A 20,452-nucleotide genomic window follows, 5' to 3' on the forward strand; every position below is an offset into this window, starting at 1 on the left:
CCCCCTACCTCATTCCTTCTCCCAGAGCCACCCCTGCAGCCAAATCACACTCCTACCCCGTGTCTGCAGCCAAAGAGGCCCCCTCCCTGCCCCACGGCTCTGCTACTTGCCCCAGCCTCCCTAGTATCTCCACCACCCGGCACCTACCCAGGCAGAGCTGACACTGAATGGGACCTCATGGAATACCACCCTCCATGTTGCAGATGGGTATACTGAGGTCAAGAGAGAGCCCGGTGACCTAGGCCTCCCATCCAGTGCTCTTCCTTTTACCACCACCACACTTTTCTGCCCCAGGAACCCATTCAGCACCCCCAGACTCCTGGAGGCATTAGGGTAACCCCATGCAGAACTGCTCAGTGCTTTGGGTCCAAATGCCAACATTCCCAAAGCTTCCCAACATTCTCAAAGCTTCCCAACATTCTCAAAGCTTCATGGTGGTCCTGAAAAGAACCCCCAATATACTGTCTTTGTGACGCTAGACTCTGGGGTAGAGCCTCCTGTCCCCATTGCACAGATGGGGCTGCTGAGGCCCCCAGGGGAGGGGGGAGCTGCAGGCGGCCATGAATCAGAGGGGGAGCTGGGAAGCCGCCCGGCCCTGCCGGCTGTCGCTGGAAGCAACAGCCGGCATTTCCTCCTCACACTGGTGCCTCGGGAAGCGTGGGCAGCAGGCGGTGGGCAGCGGGTGGGTGGGCACCGCCGTGAGGACCCCTCCTGTGCCTACGGGCCAGCCACATCCCCTTGCTCCCTGACTGGGCCCACACAGCCCACTCCCCACGCCAGCCAAATCTCCAAAGCAGGGCAGACCAGAGGCAGAACTGGGTTTCTGTCTCAGGTATATATACTCATGTCACTTGAGGGCACCACAGGGAAGCCCCTCCTCTCAGATCCTCAATGTCCCCTAGCGTCAAACAAGATTGAAACATGACCATTCACGCTTCCTTTGCAGTAAAACTCATGGTTCTGTGATTCTAGAATCCCAACACGACAAGAATCCTGAAAAGAATCCCTCTGCTCCAAGCATTCTGATTGTAAATTCCTGTGACTAAAAATTCTAGGCCACCAAGATCTTAACACTCCCAGGAAGAAAGGGGGCCAAGCCCACTCTCACCTGGAGCTATGGGCCCAGCTAACCGATTCCCCATCTAGCTTTGGAGAAGGTGGGTCAGGCAGGAGAGGGCCTGGGTCTCTCCCATCAGGGTCAACAGGAACTGGAAATGAGGTTGGGGGGAGCCTCTGGGCCTGGAGACAGAGCTGGTCTAGTCCCGGAGGGCAGGCCACCCCCTCGTGGCACACACACCCACTGACGCTGCACATGTCAGGAAGCCCAGCCCTTGCCAGAACGAGAGCGGGGGTAGCTAGGGGTTTGTGAACCTGCACCTCCACCCTGCAGCTCGGAGGGAGGACGGGTGTCAGGTCGGGGCTGGTCTCCCTGCTTCTCAGGTTCCAAGCCAAGCTCCACGCTTCATCTTCCTGTCTTCACCACCCACTGCTTCCTCTTTCCCACCACGGTCCCTCACCTCTCAGGCTCCCAGGCCAATCCCAGGCCAAGCCAGCTGACAGCCAGCCAGGACAAAGGCTCTCGAGCCCATCTGACAGATGGAAAAACTGAGGTCCTGGGAGATGACATGACGTGCTCAAGGGCTAGGCCCCAGCAGCCTGTTGGTCTCTGGCCGCATCTCTCAGCCCCGCCCCCACCTCACTTATGGGAACCCTCGGCAGGCACAGCGCATCTCCACATACCAGTGGGATCACCAGCACGAGCACATCTCCTACCCCACTGTCTCCTGAGAGCGCTCATTCCCAGGCCATTCGTTCGTTCGTTCATTCTTTCATTCATCCAACTGGCCAATCACCCCCCACCACATGCCAGGCCCCTCCCCAGGGAAATGAGGGGCCTCAAGAAGGAGAGAGCAAGGCTTCTAGTCAGCAAACTCAGGGGAGGGCCCGCTGTGTGCCCGGCAGCGTGGAAGGTGCCCTACCCAAGCAGACCAACCGCGGCTGTGCTCACGGTGCTCACAGCCAGTCAAGGGCTCTACCAGGACCCAATCCCACATGGCAAGTCCTGGGGCGAGTCACGAACTCTCTGGCCTCAGTTTCCTCATCTGTATATGGGGACACTAAGAGCATCCAGCCACGGGGCTACTGTGGGGATTTAAAGGAAGCGAAGGCTCGAAAGCCACGAACATAGTGCCTGCCCCAGTCAGGGTTTAGGATGTTAGCCGTGGCCATCACCATTACAACAACATATTATTATTATTATAGTAATAATTGGAGGACAGCAATTGATTAGCGCAGCAGCTAAAGCTCTTCAAACACTCAGCTGGTGCCAGGCACTGGGGGTACAGGAAGCAGTCACTGCCACGTCCCATCGCAAGCCTGGCAAGGAGCGGGCTCACAAAACCCTCCAAGCATCTGATGGATGAGGGAACCAATGACAGGAGGCATGGCCCTGCTCTAAGGAAGGCACGCTCCAGCACGTGCTCATGGGTGCTGCACGCCTACGTCCGTGTGAGGAACCTGCGAGGTCCAGCAGGCGGCAAGTTCCATGCGGGGAGCACAGCTGCTCAAGGCTGCCCCAGCCCCCCCCACCCCTACCCCCCGGCCAGCAGAGCTGAGCACAGAGCTGAGGGGACTGCGGCAAGAGCAGGGACCGGGCCCGGCGGGGAGAGCCCCGGAAAGATGCTTTGCATAGTTCTGGCCACCAGACTACAGGCCTGGGCTGGGCCCCTGGGTGGGGGCGTGGGGCTGCCAGGTGCTGCCCCACGGGGATCAGGCCCGAGCGTCCACACTTAGGCCTGCACTGGCACGGCATGCGGGTGTCCCTGCCTGCAGGCCGGGAGAGGTCACGGGGGGGGGGGCGGGGCTCCAGGGCTACGTGGGGTCTGCTGGACCGGGGAGGCTGGGTACAGGGCTCCCCCAGGGCCACCGGGCAGGCCTGGCTCTGCCCTGCTGGGGCCGGCAGCTGGAGGGGAGTAAATATAGCGCGGGGCGTCCCGGCCACATTCCTGGGAGGCCAGCACGGCCCGCCTGCCCGCTGCTCTGCCAGGGCCCAGAACTGCCACTGCCCTCTTCCCAAACAAACAGAAAAATAAATAAAACCAGCTCTCACGCCCAGCGCAGCCAGGGGGAGGGGGCAGGAAGGGGTGGACAGGGGAGCAGGCAGACAGACCAGTTGCCACGGTTTCTGTTCCGCTGAGAAGGAGGCGGCCAACAAAAGAGGAAAATGGAGGAAAAGGGCAGGGAGATGGTCAGAGATGTCAGAAAAGGGGAGACGGTGTGTAGGAGAGATGGAAGGTGTGACCAGGAGAGGTGTGGGGGAGGCAGGTCAGGAGGGACAGAGGTGTTAGGGCCGGTTGGGGGAAGGCAGAGGCAGCCTCTTGGGGTCAGTAATTCAGCAATTCAGCGACAGGGATGCCCCAAGGGGGGGGGGCGGCAGACAGACAAAGGGGGCTAGGGCAGGGGGCTGGCTCCATGGGCCATGAAATATTAAAGAGCCTAGGCCAGTGAGTGACAGAGGTCACAGAAATAAGGAGACTAGCCAGGGAGCTACCGGGACCCAGAAGCAGAGGGCGCCTCACTCCCCACCCCCACCCCCACCCCATCCCTCCCCACCCCCTCCAGCAGAGCCAGTCTCCCCAACTCTCCTGCTGGGGCTCCTTTCTGTCTTTCCATCCAAAAGGAACAGGCTGAGGGTGGGAGGGGCCGTGGGGATTAGGGATAGCAGGGGACCTTTGCGGTTCCCTCTTCCCTCTGGCTGGTCCGTGTGCAGTCGGCCTTCCAGAGCTGCCAGCTACCCTAGCAAGAAGGCCAGGAGGCCTGTCAGCACAGCCACTGGCACGGGTGCCTCCTGGGGAAGGAGGGGGTAGACATCCAGCTTCCCCTTTACAGAAAAAAATCAGCCAAGCCACCACTTTCCACAGAGACCAGCGGGGAGGGAAGTCCATGCCTCACAGCCCAGCTGAGCCAGCGAGTAAGCGAGCGAGCAAGCCAGCAGGTCATCCCCTCGCCCTCCCACCCCACCCAGGCCCCATTACCAGCCTCATGACCTTGGCCAGTCCCCTTGTCCCTGAGCCTGTGTCTTTGCCAGCCCCATACCACCCTAGGCTTGGTGTGAGGAAAGGAAAAAGAGGGCAAGCAATATGTTGAAAACCTGCTAGGGCGGGCCCCTGGGGCCAAGCATCTGCACGCGGATAACCCTCCCCTGTGTCCTGTGAGGTCAGGCCTCTTATCAGTCCCATTCTACAGATGGGGAAGAGAAACCCAGAGACGCAGAGTGATGTGCCCAAGATCACACACCTGGTAGTGAGCGGAACGGAGACAGAAATGCTAAGGGTGAGGCACATATTATTTTCTTCCTTTTCACTGGGGGATGTGAAGTCCTCGTCACCAAAGAAGCCAACTTTTATTGCATGCTGTGGGTTAGCTGGTGGCGCTGGGCACTAAGCAACCGTCCCTGTGTCCACCTGAAAACGGCTTTGGGAGGCAGGCACTCTTATTATCCCATTTCAGGGACAAGGAAACTGAGGATCAGTGAGACAACTCAGCCGAAGGTCATATATCCAGCTAGACAGTGGCATGGCCAGAATCTGGAGCCACGTCTGTCTCCAGAGCCGGGGCTCAAACACACTTGTCTGGGTGAGGTCAAGGGAGGGAGTTAAGAGGACCCAGTAGAGAAGAGCTCAGTGGTCCTACTGACCCCCAGAACACACACCATTAAAAGGTCGAAAACAAGGTTACAACTGCTGGGCTAGGTAGGGGGTGACCGGCAACTGCTCTGGAAACAGAACATGAGCGGAGACCGTGGGAACCCGGGCCGAGGGCACTGCCTAGGGGCCTGGCATAGAGCGATCTGCCTGGTCTACCTAGAGCCCAGGTACCAGATAACGCAAGCCCCTCCCCCAGCATGGGGATACTGAGGGTCATCCAAAGAGGGCCACCGGAAGCCCGTCCTGTTGGCCCCCAAGGGTTCCAACCTGCACCCCAGGGCCAGTGTGCCAGCAACTAATCACACCCCTGTAAGAGCCCCCAGTGCTGGCAGAAAGGGGGCAGGATCCCCTCCCTCTCTCCCAGGCCCCGCGAGCCCAGAGGGAGGCCAGCATCAGAGGCAGGAAATGAAGAAGAATTTGCGATCTAATTGAGCTGGCGGGGGATTAGGCAGCAGAATGCAATTACAGGGGCTGGAGCGGGTCCAGGGGCACTGACACCCCAAGATGTGGCCTGGCCCAGGTGACTGGGCCTAGCCAGTCTCTGGCAAAAGACACCCTACTGTGGAGGGAAGGTCGGGTAGGCAAGGACTGGGGCCAGACGGCTCTTCAGGACATAGAGGACTGCAGGCTTCCAGCTCCATGTCACACCCAGAAGCAAGAAGTTTTCCTGGGAATTCTCCCCCCAGGGGGCAGCCCTGTGGACTCTCACAGGGGGAGAAGGCAGATAGACACACCAAGAACATACACTCTCACAGGGTCTGCTCATGCATGTACACACGTGTTCACGCTCCCGGAAAAGCACCACATACCCACGTTCACTTGTATGGGGACAGACTCCCAACCTGCAGACACACAGCTCTGGCCCTTTGCTGCCACCGGTTCCACCAAAGCGGGCGGGGGGGGGGTGGTGGGGACAAAACAGAACAAAAAAAAATACACCCATGACCTTAAAATCCTTTTATTCCCATAATCACAGGCTGCCATCGCCGTGGATACGCGCTGTCACCCCGGCCCCAGCCTGTCTCCCTCCACAGCTTCCAAAACTCCCAGCAGGCAGGCAGACGGGGAGGCTGCCCAGTTACTGCCAGGGAGGGCAGAGGAGGGGAAGGACGGGGTGGGAGAGGTTCAATGCTACACACACACACTCAGGGCCTCAACCAGAGAGGGAGAGACTCAGAAAGACAGCCGGGCAGACAGATAAAGAGAAAGGAACACAGACACCAGCCACGAAAGAAAGACACAGACCACTCACAGCCCGCACAGCTCAGATATGCCCACTCCCAGATTCACACACCACTTTCCCAATTCAGACACACTACTCAGGGAGTCAGACTCTCCCAGATTTACAAGAATATACAAATCACACAGATATACACAAATCACGAGTACACACTCCAAAATTCTAAGCACATGCAACTCAGAATATGCACATTCCCAGATTCACAAGGGTAAATCCAACTTTCAGACAGATACTCGGATTCACAAACACACAAGTACAGATGCAATGCAGACCCACACAACTCTGAGACCCACGGATACACATGCCCTGATGCACAAATATACATAGGCAGAGACTCCCACCCCGCAAGACAGACAGACAGACAGACACACATTCAACACACAGATTCACAGATAGGACATGCCCTGAGTCATAAACACACATACCACCTAGCTTCCCAAATCCCAGACCAACAGACTAGACTCACACAACCTCATCTAGCACTGCCTTGGGTTTTAGGGGGCAGGTGGACTGGTTGGGGGATTCCTGGGTCTTTGAGGGGGCCAGCCCTTTCTCGTTGCCTGTAGCCTGGGAGGTGGGCTCAGAGTTGGGGGGAATGAAGGGGAAAGTAAGAGAAAGAAAAAAAAAAAACTTGAGTGGGATATTCTTGTTGGGCAGTAGCGCGTGAGTAACTGGGGAGGCTTTTTGTGGTCTGGTGAGTTCCAGCTATGAGTGAGAGTTTAACTATTAATACACTTAATCAAGGACACTTCACACACACAGGCACACATACACAGGCTAGGACAGCACCAGGTGGTGGGGATCAGGGAGGGAGAGCACCAGAATAAAGGGGGGGAAGCCCCAATTCTGAACCCAGGGGGTGGGGAAAGAGGGAGGAGCTTCTACCCTGGGCCGGCCTCCAGAGCAGGGCCGAGTAAGTGATTCATTTCAGCAGCCCCAGAAAGGTGGGGCTTGACACACAGTAGGTGCTCAAAAAATACACACTGGGGCAGTGAATGACTAAGTTATTTACATATAAAAAATAGACAGTAATGATAACAGTAACAACAATAAGTGAGCCCTGCCCCATCCTTGGTCAATAAGGCCATGCTCCAGAGCACCATGACTGGGGAGTTAGTTCTGCCTTAATGGTCACCCCACCAGACAGCAGGCCTGGGCCTGGCTCATCGGTACACCCCCTCATTCCTCCACCCTATTCTCCATCCTAGAAAGTCAGCTGACCTCAGCCCAGCCCACACCCCTACCCCCCAGAGAGACCCCCATTCCCTTCCACTCTCCCATAAATAACTAGGTGGGGCTCTAAAGAAGGTGGAGGTATTTAATTCCCAGAGACTTGGTTCTTTATCCAGATACAACCCTGCTTGCCACACTCCTATAAGCCTCAGTTTCATACTTGCCAAATGGGTAGAAGGCAGGCAAAAAGCTGAAAGAGGGATCAAGAGTGGGGGCTCACAGTGGGAGCCCATGGAACAGAGGCCTGGGCTGGCCTGGGCCCTGGATGCAGAATCCTCCCCTCCTTCTCCCTTCCCCCACCCGGCCCAGCCCAGCCGGGTGGACATTCCAGGCCTCACGTGATAAAGACGAGGCCGCTGGCCCACGGGTAAGTCAACAGGCTCTGTCGGGGGAGAGATAGGAGGCCCAGGCCAGGGTCACCTGCTGAGCCGGGAAAACAGCGGGGCCCAAATACACACATAAATAAGGCGCCAACGGACAGCCAGTCAACCAAGGGTCTGTCTTCTGCAGAGGAACCTCTGCCCCCACCTCGGAAAGGGAGGCGGCTTGGGAAAGGGAGCCACAAGGCTGGCTAGGCGCTTCCCTGGGAGAGCCCCAGCTCATGCCAAGACGAGGTGGGGGTGCTTCTACCAAGCTCCCCAGGGCTGACTGAGAACTCAGAGGCCAACCTTTCCTCAGCTGTTCCCACTCCTTCCCAGGACAAAAATCACCCCCTCTCCCTCCTCCCCAAGGAGAGAACGATTTCCGTTCTGGGAGGGGGGTGACAGCTGCAGAGCGGGCCACTACCCCCCGCCCCCCCCACCAGCTCTTGCTTGAGTCTCATCCAGGGAAACTGCTAAATCAACACTACGCAGTAGTAGGTAGCACCGACCTCAGTCTCCCCCTCATCGCTCTCAAAAAGGGGTTTGGGAAAAGATTTGGGGTACCAGTTCCTAGGTTTCCTGCGGCAGTTGGGACCCAGGATACGGGGTCTTTCGGGAGGGGGGCTCACGTCAAGCTTAGGCCAGCACGACCCGTAAAAACCTCTAATTTAAATGCTCTTAGTTGCACGGAAGGACACCCCCGCCCCCGCGGGCCGGGGCAGCTGAGGTGGCGCCGGGCGTTCAAATAGCGCTCCAAACAAGTCCGCAGCGACCGCGCACGCAGCCCCCGCCAGGCGGCCCCAGCGGAAAACTTGAAAGGGACTCTGTTTGCCAGCCGCCCGGGGCGGCTCCGGCGGGGGCGAGGGCCGAACGATCACACAAGCCCCCCTCCCCAGCGCTTCCTGAGCAAGCGCGGGGGGGTGGGGGGGGTGGGCCCACCACAAAACCGAGGACTCCGAACAGCGCCCGCCGCTCGGGGAAAGGCGGAGGTCAGGAGGCTGGCTCGCCGGATCCCGGTTCAGCTCTCCCCCAACGCGAAGATGCGACTCGAAGACCACCCAGGATCCAGGGGGCAAAGTAGGGCGCGGCTGCCAGCCCTTCAGACCCCCCGTCTCAGTTGAAGGAGGAAGGTGTGGGTCTTTCCGGATGAGTTCCTACAGAACCCCCCAAATCTGCTGCTGCCTCCTTGCAGCCTATGGCACCAGCCCAACTCCGCGCACCCCTTACGAGCCGGGGGGAAAAAAAAAAAGCTATCTTGCTCCCTCACTGGGCGCTTCAGCTTTTCTGACAGGTCCCGGGGGCAGCCCCCCATTTATAAACTGGGGTCACTCACTTTCTGTCGATCCTACAAATAAACAAAGCCAGGCGCACCCCGCGCTCCCCGCCGGAAAGCAGCCCATTCCGGGAGAGGACAACTTCCCCCAGCAAGAAAATTAACACATTCTTCTCGCGGCGGTTCAGCCCCTCGCTCTAGGGAAGCAAAGGGGAGGGGGGCTTGGGGCCGAACTTCATGGGTAAATTTGGGGCCAGTGCAGCGAGGCAGGCGCCTGGGACACCCGCCTCCCACACTCCGCAGCTAGAGGAACACCCCCATTCTCCCTCCCTGGCTTTGCACGCTGCTTGGCCACGCGGGGCTCGGGAGACAGCCTGAAAGACTCCCCAAGGCTAGTGAGGACGGCAAAGAGAGGCCGCGGGGAGCGGAGGTGGTGGTGGTGGGGGGTGATAGTTTGACGGAAAAAAAAAAAAAAAAAAAAGGTCAAACTTGATCAGCCCGCCAGGCACCCCGCGGGCAGCGGGGGCGAGGAACCGGAGGGAAAATGTAGAAGTGGCCGCCGCCCCCTCCAAGTGGGGGGGGGGGGGAGACTCAGCCACGCGTGGTCCAGGGCAGCAGTTACCGTAGCCCCCAAAACACAGGGCTGCGAGGGGTCCGACGGGGGGAGTGTGCGCCGCAGATCTCCAATCAGCCGCCCCCGCAGGCGGAGCGCCCGCCCAACACCGAGAGGTGAGGACCCGAGCTCCCGCCGCCCCAGAGCCCTCAAGCTCGGGTACTTGGGGAGGGGACAGAACCCCGCAGGGAGAGCCTCGGCCCCAACGCACGGCGTCCAACCCGCAGTCCCCGACCCTAAAACCCCTCTTTTTGTCTGTACTCAGTGATCTGCGACCGAGCCGACTGCGGCTTGGGGAGGCTTGGGTATAGCAACGGCCACCGAGCGATCACCGGCGCTAGGGCTCCCGGGCTCCAGGGCTCCGTGGCTCAGGCTGCGGGCGCCCCCCGCCCCTCCCAAACACGGACCCCTCCTTCCCCGTCCCTGGCTCTCCGCACCTGAACTTCGGGGGAGCCCGCGCCGCCAAACTTTCCGCCGACTTGCAGCGAACTCCGGCCCCGGCCGCGCACCGGGCCCCGGGGGAGGAGAGGGAGGTAGGCGGGGAAGGGGAGGGGGCCGGCCTCCGGGGGGGTCGGGGGAGGGCCGTGGCCCGACACCTACCGGCTCTCAGAGTCGTCCAAGCCGCCACGGCCGCCGCCGCCGCCGCGAGGCCGAGGCGGAGGGGTGGGGCGGGGAGCTGCGCTCCGCTCTGGGCACCGCCGCCGCGGTGCGCTCCGCTCCAGCCGCGCCGCCCGCCGTGTCCGGGTCCGGAGCCGGAGTCACGCCGCCGCGGCTGGCCCGAGGCGGGGAGGGGGGGGGAGCCTGCAGCACCTGCCCCTCCTCCCCCTCCCCGCGGCCCAAATTAAAAAACAACAAAAAGCAACTAATCACCCCCGAGCGAAGCGCGGCGCGGCGGGCGGAGGGCGCAGCGCGAGGCGTCCGGACTCAGCAGGCGGCGCGCATGGCTGGGCGCGGGCTGGGCAGGGCTGGGACGCGGGGCCCGGCTTCGGGGGGCAAGGTTTGGCCGATCTACTCGCTCGGCTCGGGCGCCTGCTCTCGCCGCCGCCGCCGCCGCCTCTGCTGCCGCCAGTGCCGCCGCCTCTACATCCCCGCTCAGGCTCCGCCGCCTCTGCCGCCGCCGCCGCCGCGCGCCCGCCCGGGCAGGAGCTCTGAACGCTGCTCGGGGGCTGCCGGCAAAACCCGGACCGGACTCGACGCTCCCTCCCCCCCCCCCTCCACCTCAGCTCCCCTCCCTCCTCCCTCCGCCTCCCTCCCAGCGCAGCTCTGGCCACTTGGACGCCGCAGGCTCTGAGGCCGGAGCCGCAGCCACTGCGCCTCGAGCTCCCCGCGCTCTGACGAGGTCGGCCCAGGCTCAGCTCCCCCAGCGCGCCCCGTCTTCATCTCTTTTCTCCGCAACTTTACAAAAAATAAGAGGACCTTCCCTATTTTGTGAGGGCTGCATGGCTTGGCAACCTACCTTACGGGGAAACCCGCCGTCCCTCTGGCCCCTCTCTTCGGCGGGCCGGAAGCGACAGGGACCAGTAGGGAGGGTTTGGCCGCGCCCCTCAGCTCAGGTGCGCGATGGGCCTGGAACTCCTAGCCTAGGGCACTTGGAGCGACACTGGGTTCAAAGACCCCACCCTTCCCCTAGCGCTTTCTGGGACTCAGTGGGCTCTAGTTCCCTGGGAGACAAGGGGCGGAGATTCCTGTCCCCATTTTACAGATGAGAAAACCGACCTGAGAAAGGACAATTTGTCTCCTACGCCAGCCCCAGCCCCAGCCCTGACTCCTGGGGCTAAGGCAACTACATTGTGGTTCCCTGAGACCGTGGCCTACAAACTCAGAGCCTGAAACAGCGCCTGGCACAAAGCAGCACTCAATAGAAACTGGCTGAAAGAGAACAAAAGCCCAGTGGGTACAGATTTGTGCCCGAATATCCTTGCCCTCACTCAGTGCCCCCTGTATCTGCCCAGCTTGGGCTAATCCTCAAGCTGCAGATGTCTTCTCTTCACCTCAGGGACCCACAGAGCAAGCCCCCCCCCCTCCGGGCTCATATAATCCCAAACTGCAGATAATCCCAAAGTGGGAAGTTTCTCTGAATCTGTGGAATTCCTAGGGTGGGTTTATGTTTCCTCCAGGCAGGAAAAAAAAAAAGACTGGAGACCCTAATGGGGGAGGGGCAGGGCAGTTGGGGAAGTCTGCCTAGGGTTAAATGTACAGCCCCAAATCGATTGCGGCCCAGATAACAGGGAGTTAACTGCCTCTACTGGGTGCCTCCAGCCACAGGCACGGCCTTGGTGGGAGAACCGAAACCAGCTCCTACCTCACTGCTTCCTCTCCTGCTCTATGTGGCCAGCCTGTCTCCAAGCCTGGAGAGGGCCTTGGGGCCTGGGTCTTCCGGGAGCAGCCACTGGTGCCCATTCTCCAAGCATTCCAAATTTGGCCTTGGGACCTTGACCCAGCCAGGCATAGGGGAGTTAGGGAGGTGTCCAAGGGCAGAGTTCATCTGAAATGTGTTGCTTCTCTACGCATCCTGGCCTCCCAAGCCACAGGCAGAGACCCCTCTCCACGCATCATGGACACTACCTCCCTTCCACAAATGCTGAGAAGTGTCCTACTACCCTTAACCAAGTGCCAAGAATGGCACCAAAGGAAGGTGTTTAACCCCTCCTCTCTTCTCCTCTCCACTCCTCTCCCCTCTTCTCTCCAGCACCCTTCCTCAAAGCCACCCCAAGCAAACATACCATGTGAGTAAAAAGCAAGGTACTTGCTATGGGAACACAGATTTAAGACAACTGAACACCTCCAGATTATCACCCCTAAACTGCTTAAAGAGTTTAAGCACTCTGAATGTCAGGTACGGTATTAGGCAATGACCATATAAGGAAAAAGGAGGCAGGGTCCCCTGTCTGGATGCTCCAGGATCTCCAAGTACTTAGCCCACCTCTACCTACCTTTCTGGGGAAGCTGAGCACTGACTGTGAGGGGAGACCTATTCCCCAGGAGTTAGCAGCAGGTCTCAGAGGAGTAGGAGCAAAGAAATGAAACTCAACCCTGCAGGGCTCTTCCAGTCGAGGGTCAGTGCAGAATCAGGTTCTGCACACCCCAAAAAAGCTTCATGCTGGGATTCATGGGGGAGAGTGGGTAGTAGCCCCAACTAAGGGAATTACTATTAATTATCCCCCCCCCTTTTTTTTAAAGACCTCTGCAACCCTCTCCCTCCCCCCACCCTCCCAAGTCAGGAGGGCAGAGGCCAAGGGGCTGCAGGCTGCAATGAAGATGAGCCAAATGATCCCGATGGTGACTTTCTCAGGCAAGGGGTATTGGCATATGCCAGGCCCAGTTTAGAGGTTGGATCTTGGAGCCTTCCCCTTCTCCTGGAAATTAAGAACTGCAGGGAGACTCGGTCAGACCCTCACCAATTCAACCCAGGTAGGACCAGAAAGGAGAGGGGCAGAATCATCTGTATGGAGAATACAACATGAAGAGGAAACATCACAAGCCATCCACATAGAACTCTCCCCATAACAAATGAGACAAGTGGGGGCACCCAGGAAGGACTGCTGGGAGCTCTCTGGCCTTGGGGGATATCATCCCTACCCCAGACCCTTTCCACAAGAACTGAAGCTACCCTGGTTCACTATTCTCTCTCATTGCCTCCAAAGAGGAATATTTAGGTTTCACAGTGTTACTCAACCAATCAGCTTAGCTTCAGCTATCAAATTTCTTAAGTCTCCAGCACCTTGAGGGGAGAGAGGAGCCCTGTACCCTTCCCTATCAGTCCAGGACCCTGGATACTGCTCCCCTGGATCCTGGTTATAATATCCCTACCTGGTGTTTATGAAGCCCTACCCTGAGCAGGGCATCAGGCTAAACAGCTAAGGTACATTAGCTCATTTAATCCTTGCCTCAGTCTCAGCAGTAGTAGCTGATGAGGAAACGTACATGAGACTGGCCCCAAAGTTGCTCCTAGTGAAGCTTCTTGCATACAAATCTGCCCTGGGATTCACCTGCATCGCTTCCTATAGTGAATCCTCAGAACCCATAAGGTTCCGCCCAAGCCCCAACCCCCCCTACCCCCCACCCCTCACCCCCAACCCCGGCACAGCTTGGCTTCCCTAATCAGCCCCGCTGACCAACACCACCCAACGCTGGTGGTTCCCCTCAGAGTCCCCAAAAGTCCCACTCAAGTTTCTGTGGCTGCATGTACTGTTCCCTCCGGCCAGGAGGGTCTTAATCAAGCATATCTCAGGAACTCCTCATGGAAGACTAAGAGCATGTGTCACCTCCCGCTTCTTTGACTTCCATTCCCAGCCTCAGTTTGGCCCCGTATTCACAGGGCTACCACCAGCCCTAGCACACACACACACAAAAATAAGTACCCTCCTTTGGCAGATGTAGGTACACATCTATTATTTATTTATTTTTTATCTCTTATTTATTTATTTATTTTTATAATCTCTACACCCAGCATGGGGCTTGAACTCGCAACCCGGCAATCAAGAGTCGCATGCTCTTTCCACTGAGCCAGCCAGCTGCCCCACTGAGGTACACCCTTTTGAAAGCAGATCATGGACTGTCTTTCAGTGTCCCTACTCTCTTTACCAGGTGCCTTCTTGCAGTGCATGTGCAGAACTGTAGTTTGTGGCCTGGCTTTGGGGCCCCTCATCTGTCCCCTCCTGCGGCCACAGTGACCACATTGCACATAGTTTTTATTTGTTCCTTTGTCTCCTTGTCCCCTCACTACCAGCACCCATGAGAGCTCTGAGTGAAAAGGAGAATCTTCTATCTGCCCTGCACTTAAAGCCTGGCACTAAGTTGGTACCAGTAGTAACAATCGTAGCCCACATCGTTCTGAGCACCTTCTATGTGTGTGGCCCCACACTAATTGCTTTCTGGGCATATGCTTATTTAATCCTCAGGCTCAGACACCTGCTTAAGGTTACAAAGTAGCAAAAGTTGGATTTAAATCCATGCCTTGTCTGAGGGATCTGCCTTTTCCAGGACTGTCATTTATCAACTAATGATGGTCCTTGATTAAACACCCAAAGACTAGGAAGTGGCTGCACAGGGAGGGGTGTAGGCATTAGGGTCTCCAATAAAGATGGCCAATCCTAAGCCTGCTCTAATGTCTATCCCTCTTTGGGCCCTGCTTCCCTCACTTGTATCAAAGAAGATGGGAGCAAGGGCATTTGGAGCCCTATCTCAGGGCAGGGTACAGGATAATCTTCAGTGGGGTCACACTGGATTGTGACCTCAACCAAAATCCCAGGGCAGGACTGGGGGTGCAGACATGGGCAGGGGAAGAAAGAGGCTTAACTGCTGAGACACAGGCTCAGGCCTTTGGGGTCTCAGCCCTCATGTAGTGACTATTGGCCCTTAGGTCCTGCCACCATGACCCTTGAAGGAACAAGAGAGGTGTGAAACTAAAAAGAAATTTCAGAAAAGCCAGGTCTATCTCTTAGGGGGCCAAGGCCCACTCATCCCTGAGAAGTCAGTTTGGTGACCCCAGCTGGGACCTAAGCTGTATAAATTCGAGAAGGGAGGGGGGCATTGTGGGGGGCAGGGGGAACTCCAGTCACAGAACAAAGTAACTCTGGGGTGAAGCTGATAGGGAGCAGAGACCAGGCCAACACACACACTCACACTCTGTATTTTCCCTTGTCACAGACTTGCAGACATGCTACGCACATGCCAGACAACCAAACATAGGCCCATTCTCTGCCAGGCACAGGGAACTCCGCCTGTGTATGGAGGGAAGAAAGGGAGTGGAGACAGTTTGGGGAACATCAGGCCTCTGAGAGTCGCCCTTGACTTCTCTAGGCACATTCATGGTTCAACTGTCTCTACTATGGGAGTGTGCCTGCGAGGTCCCTGAGGCCAAAGCTATGGCTCCCTGCACCCTCCCCACCCCATCAGGAAGAGGGAGGGGCCAGAAGGTGACTGAATGGGGCCTTGTTGGAGGGGGGAAGGCGGAGAGTCCTAAACCTGGAGGCCCTACACGGAGCCCAAAGGAAGGGGTGCCCTTGGCATCCAGAAGCCAGCCTGGCCTGAAAATGCTTTACCCGAGAGCTGCGGGCTAGGGTGGGGTGGTATGGGGAAGCCCTGCTAGAGGAGGAGGGGTGGGGCTCACAGACCTGGCCCTGAGAGCAAAGCAGGGTCAGAAATGCCCCTTACACTGGGACTTTTGAAGACAGGACCTAGCCTCAGACCAGAGGACCCCACCCACCAACTTCTACTCTGCCTTCGCCTTCAGACTCCAGAGAATGGGGTGCTCAGGCAAGTGCCTGGGGGTGGGCCTGGGACGAACTCCTCTTTGAACTGGCGGGACTGGTTCTGTGTCTAGCCGCCTGGGCAGTCACGGGTTGCCTGCCGGGCCTGGGAGGAGGGAGGCCTCAGGAAGGGGCCCCTTGTAAATCGTTAACTCCCAGAGCCACAGCCACTGCTCTCCGGTCTCCTCAGTCGTGACTCTGGTTCTCAGAGCGCCTACCTGGGGCCAGAAGTCAGAGGTGAGAGGTCAGAGCCAGAGGTCCCAGCACCTGGGGAAGTCCCTCCCCTGACTATCCGGAGGGAGGTGCGGGGGGTGTCAAGGAGGGTGTCCATGGGGAGGCCCTTCTCAAAGTTCAGAGCTGCTCCCTATTGTTTGCCCTCCAGCCTTCCTGCTGCAGCCCTGACCTTTGCCTCTTAGGGAGGAGAGGCAGGAGCTCTGGGTGGGCCTCCTGGGGCAGCCCCTGGGCAAGGCCCAGCCTCGCCAGACCCTTATTCTCCCCAGGGAGGTCATTACGCTAGTCCCACCAACTCCACCTCAAGGAGTGTCCCCAGGACTAGATAATGAATGGGCTGAGGAAAAGAGCTAGATACTGTTCAGAACTGGGATAGGACCCTCAGCACTGTTCCCATCCTGCTTCCTGGTGCTGGGGTCCCCCAAGGGAAATAAGAAAGGCTGTCTTTCTGGAGGCGCTGTGCTTGGTTATCCGTTTAGTAATCACATTCCCGTTTTGCAAGTAAGGAAACGGAGGCTGTAAGAGAGGACTTACCAAAGCTGAGGCAGCAGTACAGGAACAGGGCCAGGATTTGAACCAGCTCTGTGCTCTCAAGCTGAGCCCTTGAAGGGTTCTCTGCCTCCTCAAATTCCTAAGCTACAGGTGAAGAGACAACCTTAAGGCAGAATGGGCTGGACAATCCTCCCCAGTGAAACAATGGGGGGGGGGGGCGTGTATGTGTGTGATTTGGGCAGGAGACCGGCAGTACCCCCCATCACCTCTGTGAGCCCCTCCTGCAGCTGCCTCTTAGGCCACATACCCCCCAGGTGCTACCACAGGGCAGACTCCGCTGTTTGTTATACACCCCCCCCCCCCAAGAATTCTCCTGCCTTAGACAGGCTAATGAGGGAGGATTGATGGTGCTACCACCCCTTTCGCTAGGAGATGGAGACCAAAAAAAAAAAAAAAAACAACTTTTAATCGAGATTGCAGATTCAGAAAAGATTCATAAGTGAAATGATTCCCCAAGGAAATATAAAAAGTTACTTACGGCACGGCTAAATTGGGCATGCTTCAATCAGGGGCTGTTGAGAAATCATTAAGATACACAAGACTTTTTTAGACATACGTGAGCTCCATTAGAGGGGACTGGGCCCTGAGCTAACGGCCTCCTGTGTCACTGCTCCCACTCAAACCCACGGCTGCGGAAGGAAGGGAAAGCTCGGAGAAAGCCTACCTGCCAGGCCCCAGGGGCCCAGAAACTCTAGCAAGGGAGAGTGGGGCAGAAAGGATTCTGGTTAGATAGAACTTTTCATTGTTTGAGGTAGCTTTCCCCCTTTCCAATGGCATTATGGGGTGTGGCAGGGCTAGAACTAACTACTTCTTTTGAAAAACTAAAAAGGGGACTTCCCCCTTCCTATCTCCTGACCCCTTTCCTATTCCCTGGGTCAGCCTGAGGAAGTAGACACCCTACTTGGACCAGAATGCCCTCTCAGACTTGTGTCTGAGGGCTCTCTGCCTTGAGGGAGGGGACAAGTCATTCTCTTTGGTCCCTCTCTCCAGGGAACACTGGGGGAGTAAACTGCCCTGGGAGTTTTCAAGGATAATCATTAGCTTTTGAGAGGACATTTTCCCCTCCCCATCGTATCCGCCTCCATTTCTCCAATGGAAGGCTTATCTGAAGGCTAACCCTCTTCTCTCACAGCCTGTGGGGATCATTGTGCCCCTTGCTTCCCTTGTCCTAGGACTTCCAGGGTGAGGCTAGGACCTCAGTGAAACATGGAGGGTCTCTGCTAAATACTGATCACCCTCCCCCTTCTGTGCAGTCCCAGGGGGCCAGGACTCCTGGGGCCTGGGACAGGGTCAGGCTTTACTCATCTCCATGCTCTGTCAAGGGCCTGGGCCCCAACTGGTGATAAATGTTTTTTGAAGAGGAGGGAGGGCATCAGAATTTGGCTGGGCCGATGTGTCCCACGGGGTTGGGTGTGGAGAAGAAAGGAGACAGGCCACAGACTGGTCAGGACTGTTGCGGCAGTGCCTGGACCCCTTTTCTTAGGCCCATCTACCTGTGTAGTCCTGTCCTCCATCAAATCAAGAAAGGCAAGAAACCCGAGCTGGATGGTTGTGGCCACGCTGCCTTGTGGGTGACCCGAACCCGATCCTGGCCAGGCCGAGGCGCTATTTTAAACCCCAGCCCCAAGCTGCCACCTCAGCCCTCCTGGGTCATCTCTGGTTACAAAGGCACTGCCCCTCTCCCAGCCACTTCCTCCTCCCCACTCCGGGACCCCCTAGGCTGGTGTTGGGTTCAGTGTGCCTTGGGGAAGCCTTGCTCTCTGTGGGCCTTGGTATGTCAACTGGCACCAATGCCTCTCTCCATCCCCTCTGCCGTGCCCACTTAGGCACCCTCTTCTACCCACACAAGGACCCACTGACTTGTATTCTGAATGAAATTTTCCCCACAGGTAAGGGTTCTCTTCCCTGGGAATAAGGACACATGCCGGCCAGAGAACCCAAAATGTTGGACTCTTATTCTGCCGGGCCCAGAGCACACAGTCCAGGATAGGGCAGATGCTATAGGAGGAAAGGAAGTAGGTTAGACATAAATAGGGACTTCCCAGCAGTGAGACTGCGCCAGAGAACTTTCCCTCACCTCAAGGCCTGTCTGCCTGTCTGCCTGCCTGCTTGTGCAGGAAGATGACTCCAGAGGGAGCCCCCTCCCCAGTTGTCTGGCTCTAGGGCCTGTGGGTTGGGAGACTCAGGCACCATTTAGCCAGCCCACAGAGCCTTCCTCCCTCCCTTTCCTGGAGGGGCCTGCTCAGCACTCAGGTGGACCAGCTGTCAGCTGGCTGGGCCCGCTGGACTTGTGTCCACAATCCTCCTACTCCAGGCAGTAGCCCCCACGGGCTCTGAGGCCTGCCAGCCCCACCCCCAGCCCAACACCAGCCTACAAGGAGGCAGCAGAGACATTGCCAGGACACCAAGGGAAGGGAAGGGAGGAGGCTGATCATCCAAACTGGCTCCCCCCATCTCAAACTGGCTGGACAGAAGGCTGCCCAGGCAGCCTGAGTACCCCCCATGACCGCACCCGCTCCCCCGCCCCCATGCTGTGTAGTCTCAGCAGTGAGGTGTTGGCATGAAGCCTGGCGCAGCTGAGCAGTGACGCCAACAGCCCTGCCATCTCAGGCGAGCATGGTTCCCTCCAACCTGGCAGTTAGGGCCATGGAGGGGGGTGGTGTCTCCCACCCTCCTGGGCCTGAGACAGCTGGGGACAAAGCCGTTTTGGAAACCTCCCCTTCCACTACTGCAGAGGATCTCTGGCATCCCCGTGGGTCTTGGCCACCCCTTCCAACCTAGGGGGCTGGTCCTGAGGTTAGACCAGTGGTTCTCAGCTGGGGCTGATTCTGCTTCCCAGGGGACATTGGACAATGTCTGGAGACATTTTTGGTTGTCACAACCACTGCTACTAGCATTTAATGGGTAGAGACCAGGGATGCTGCTAAACATCCTACAATGTATGGGACAAAGAATTAAATGGCCCAAAATGTCAATAGTGCTGAGGTTGAAAAAACCCTGGAAAGACCCTCCCCAACTAAACTGGGAGCCTGGTAGGAGGCAGGAGTCAGGAGTCATTCTACACACACACACACACACACACACACACACCTCTCTCTCTCTCTGAGGTCAAGGCTTATCCCCCCCCCCCCCCCCCCCCCCCCCCCCCCCCCCCCCCACCCCCCCCCGCTGGCCCGCCCTCCCACCCCTTTCGCTGGGAGGAGAGAAGGTACTTCTGCCATTCTGGCTTTAAAAGCCCCTTGTGGCCTGAGGAATGGTGGTTAGCCTCCTGCCTGTCCACCTACATACCCACCATCCTCTGGGTTTGTTGCCCATGATAGGGGGCCTGGAAAAACTCTTCCCTTGCCCATGAAGGGGGACTCAGACACATCCCACCTACCAGGTAAGCTCCACAGGGCCCTCTCCCCAAGAGGATTCTGGGCCTATGACAAAGCATAGGGGCTGCCCTGCCCCTCCAAGCCTGTTCCCGGAGGCCTGGCCCAGTCTGGAGCTGGTTGGAAGCTCTGGCCTCCTCCTCATCTCCCCGCTCCCTCTCATTTCTATTTAGGAGGCAGCCATGGTGGCTCAGCTCCTATCTCTGGTTTCCTAGGGAGCTCTGCTGAAGCAGCCCAGCCTCCGTGGGTCCATCTGTCAGGGAGGCTGTTCCGCCCCATCGATTGCTGTTCCCAGGGGGCTGTGCTGTTTGAGGGACCCAATGTGGCGGCCAGATAGGAGGGAACCACACCAACAAGAGGGAGTGGGGGCAGCTTGGCAGCAGGCAGAGCTGAGGGGGGCTGACACTTCAGTAAGAAGGAACAAAGCTAGACAGGCATGAGAAATGCAGAGGGCCGGGGGCAGCAAGGCAGGAGGCTGGCTGGAATGACCTCTGAAGCCAGCTGGCACCCTCAGGACTCAGTTTTGCCTTTGGACACACTGAATTCCCACTTGCAAAGACAACAACAACAAGAATAGCTGACTTTTATTGAGCAGGAACAGTGTGCCCAGCACTGGA

At 57.8% G+C, this 20,452-nt stretch overlaps 1 protein-coding gene across 2 annotated transcripts in view; it reads right to left on the reverse strand.

Annotated features, from left to right (window-relative positions):
- CXXC5 (CXXC finger protein 5) overlaps positions 1 to 10,130 on the reverse strand; it is a 34,533-nt gene extending 24,403 nt beyond the window's left edge. Inside the window, exon 1 of one of the 2 annotated variants that reach the window (XM_032425248.1) lies at positions 10,028 to 10,130. The gene's annotated coding sequence lies outside the window, so the exon portion shown is untranslated. Of the gene's footprint in view, positions 1 to 9,864; positions 9,894 to 10,027 lie in introns of those variants that run through there. The other variant, XM_032425249.1, reaches the window with a different exon arrangement.
- Between the last annotated feature and the right edge of the window lie 10,322 nt (positions 10,131 to 20,452).

The sequence above is a fragment of the Phoca vitulina genome, unplaced genomic scaffold (genome assembly GCF_004348235.1).
Source record: "Phoca vitulina isolate PV1807 unplaced genomic scaffold, GSC_HSeal_1.0 scaffold32, whole genome shotgun sequence".
In the NCBI taxonomy this organism is placed as follows: domain Eukaryota; kingdom Metazoa; phylum Chordata; class Mammalia; order Carnivora; family Phocidae; genus Phoca; species Phoca vitulina.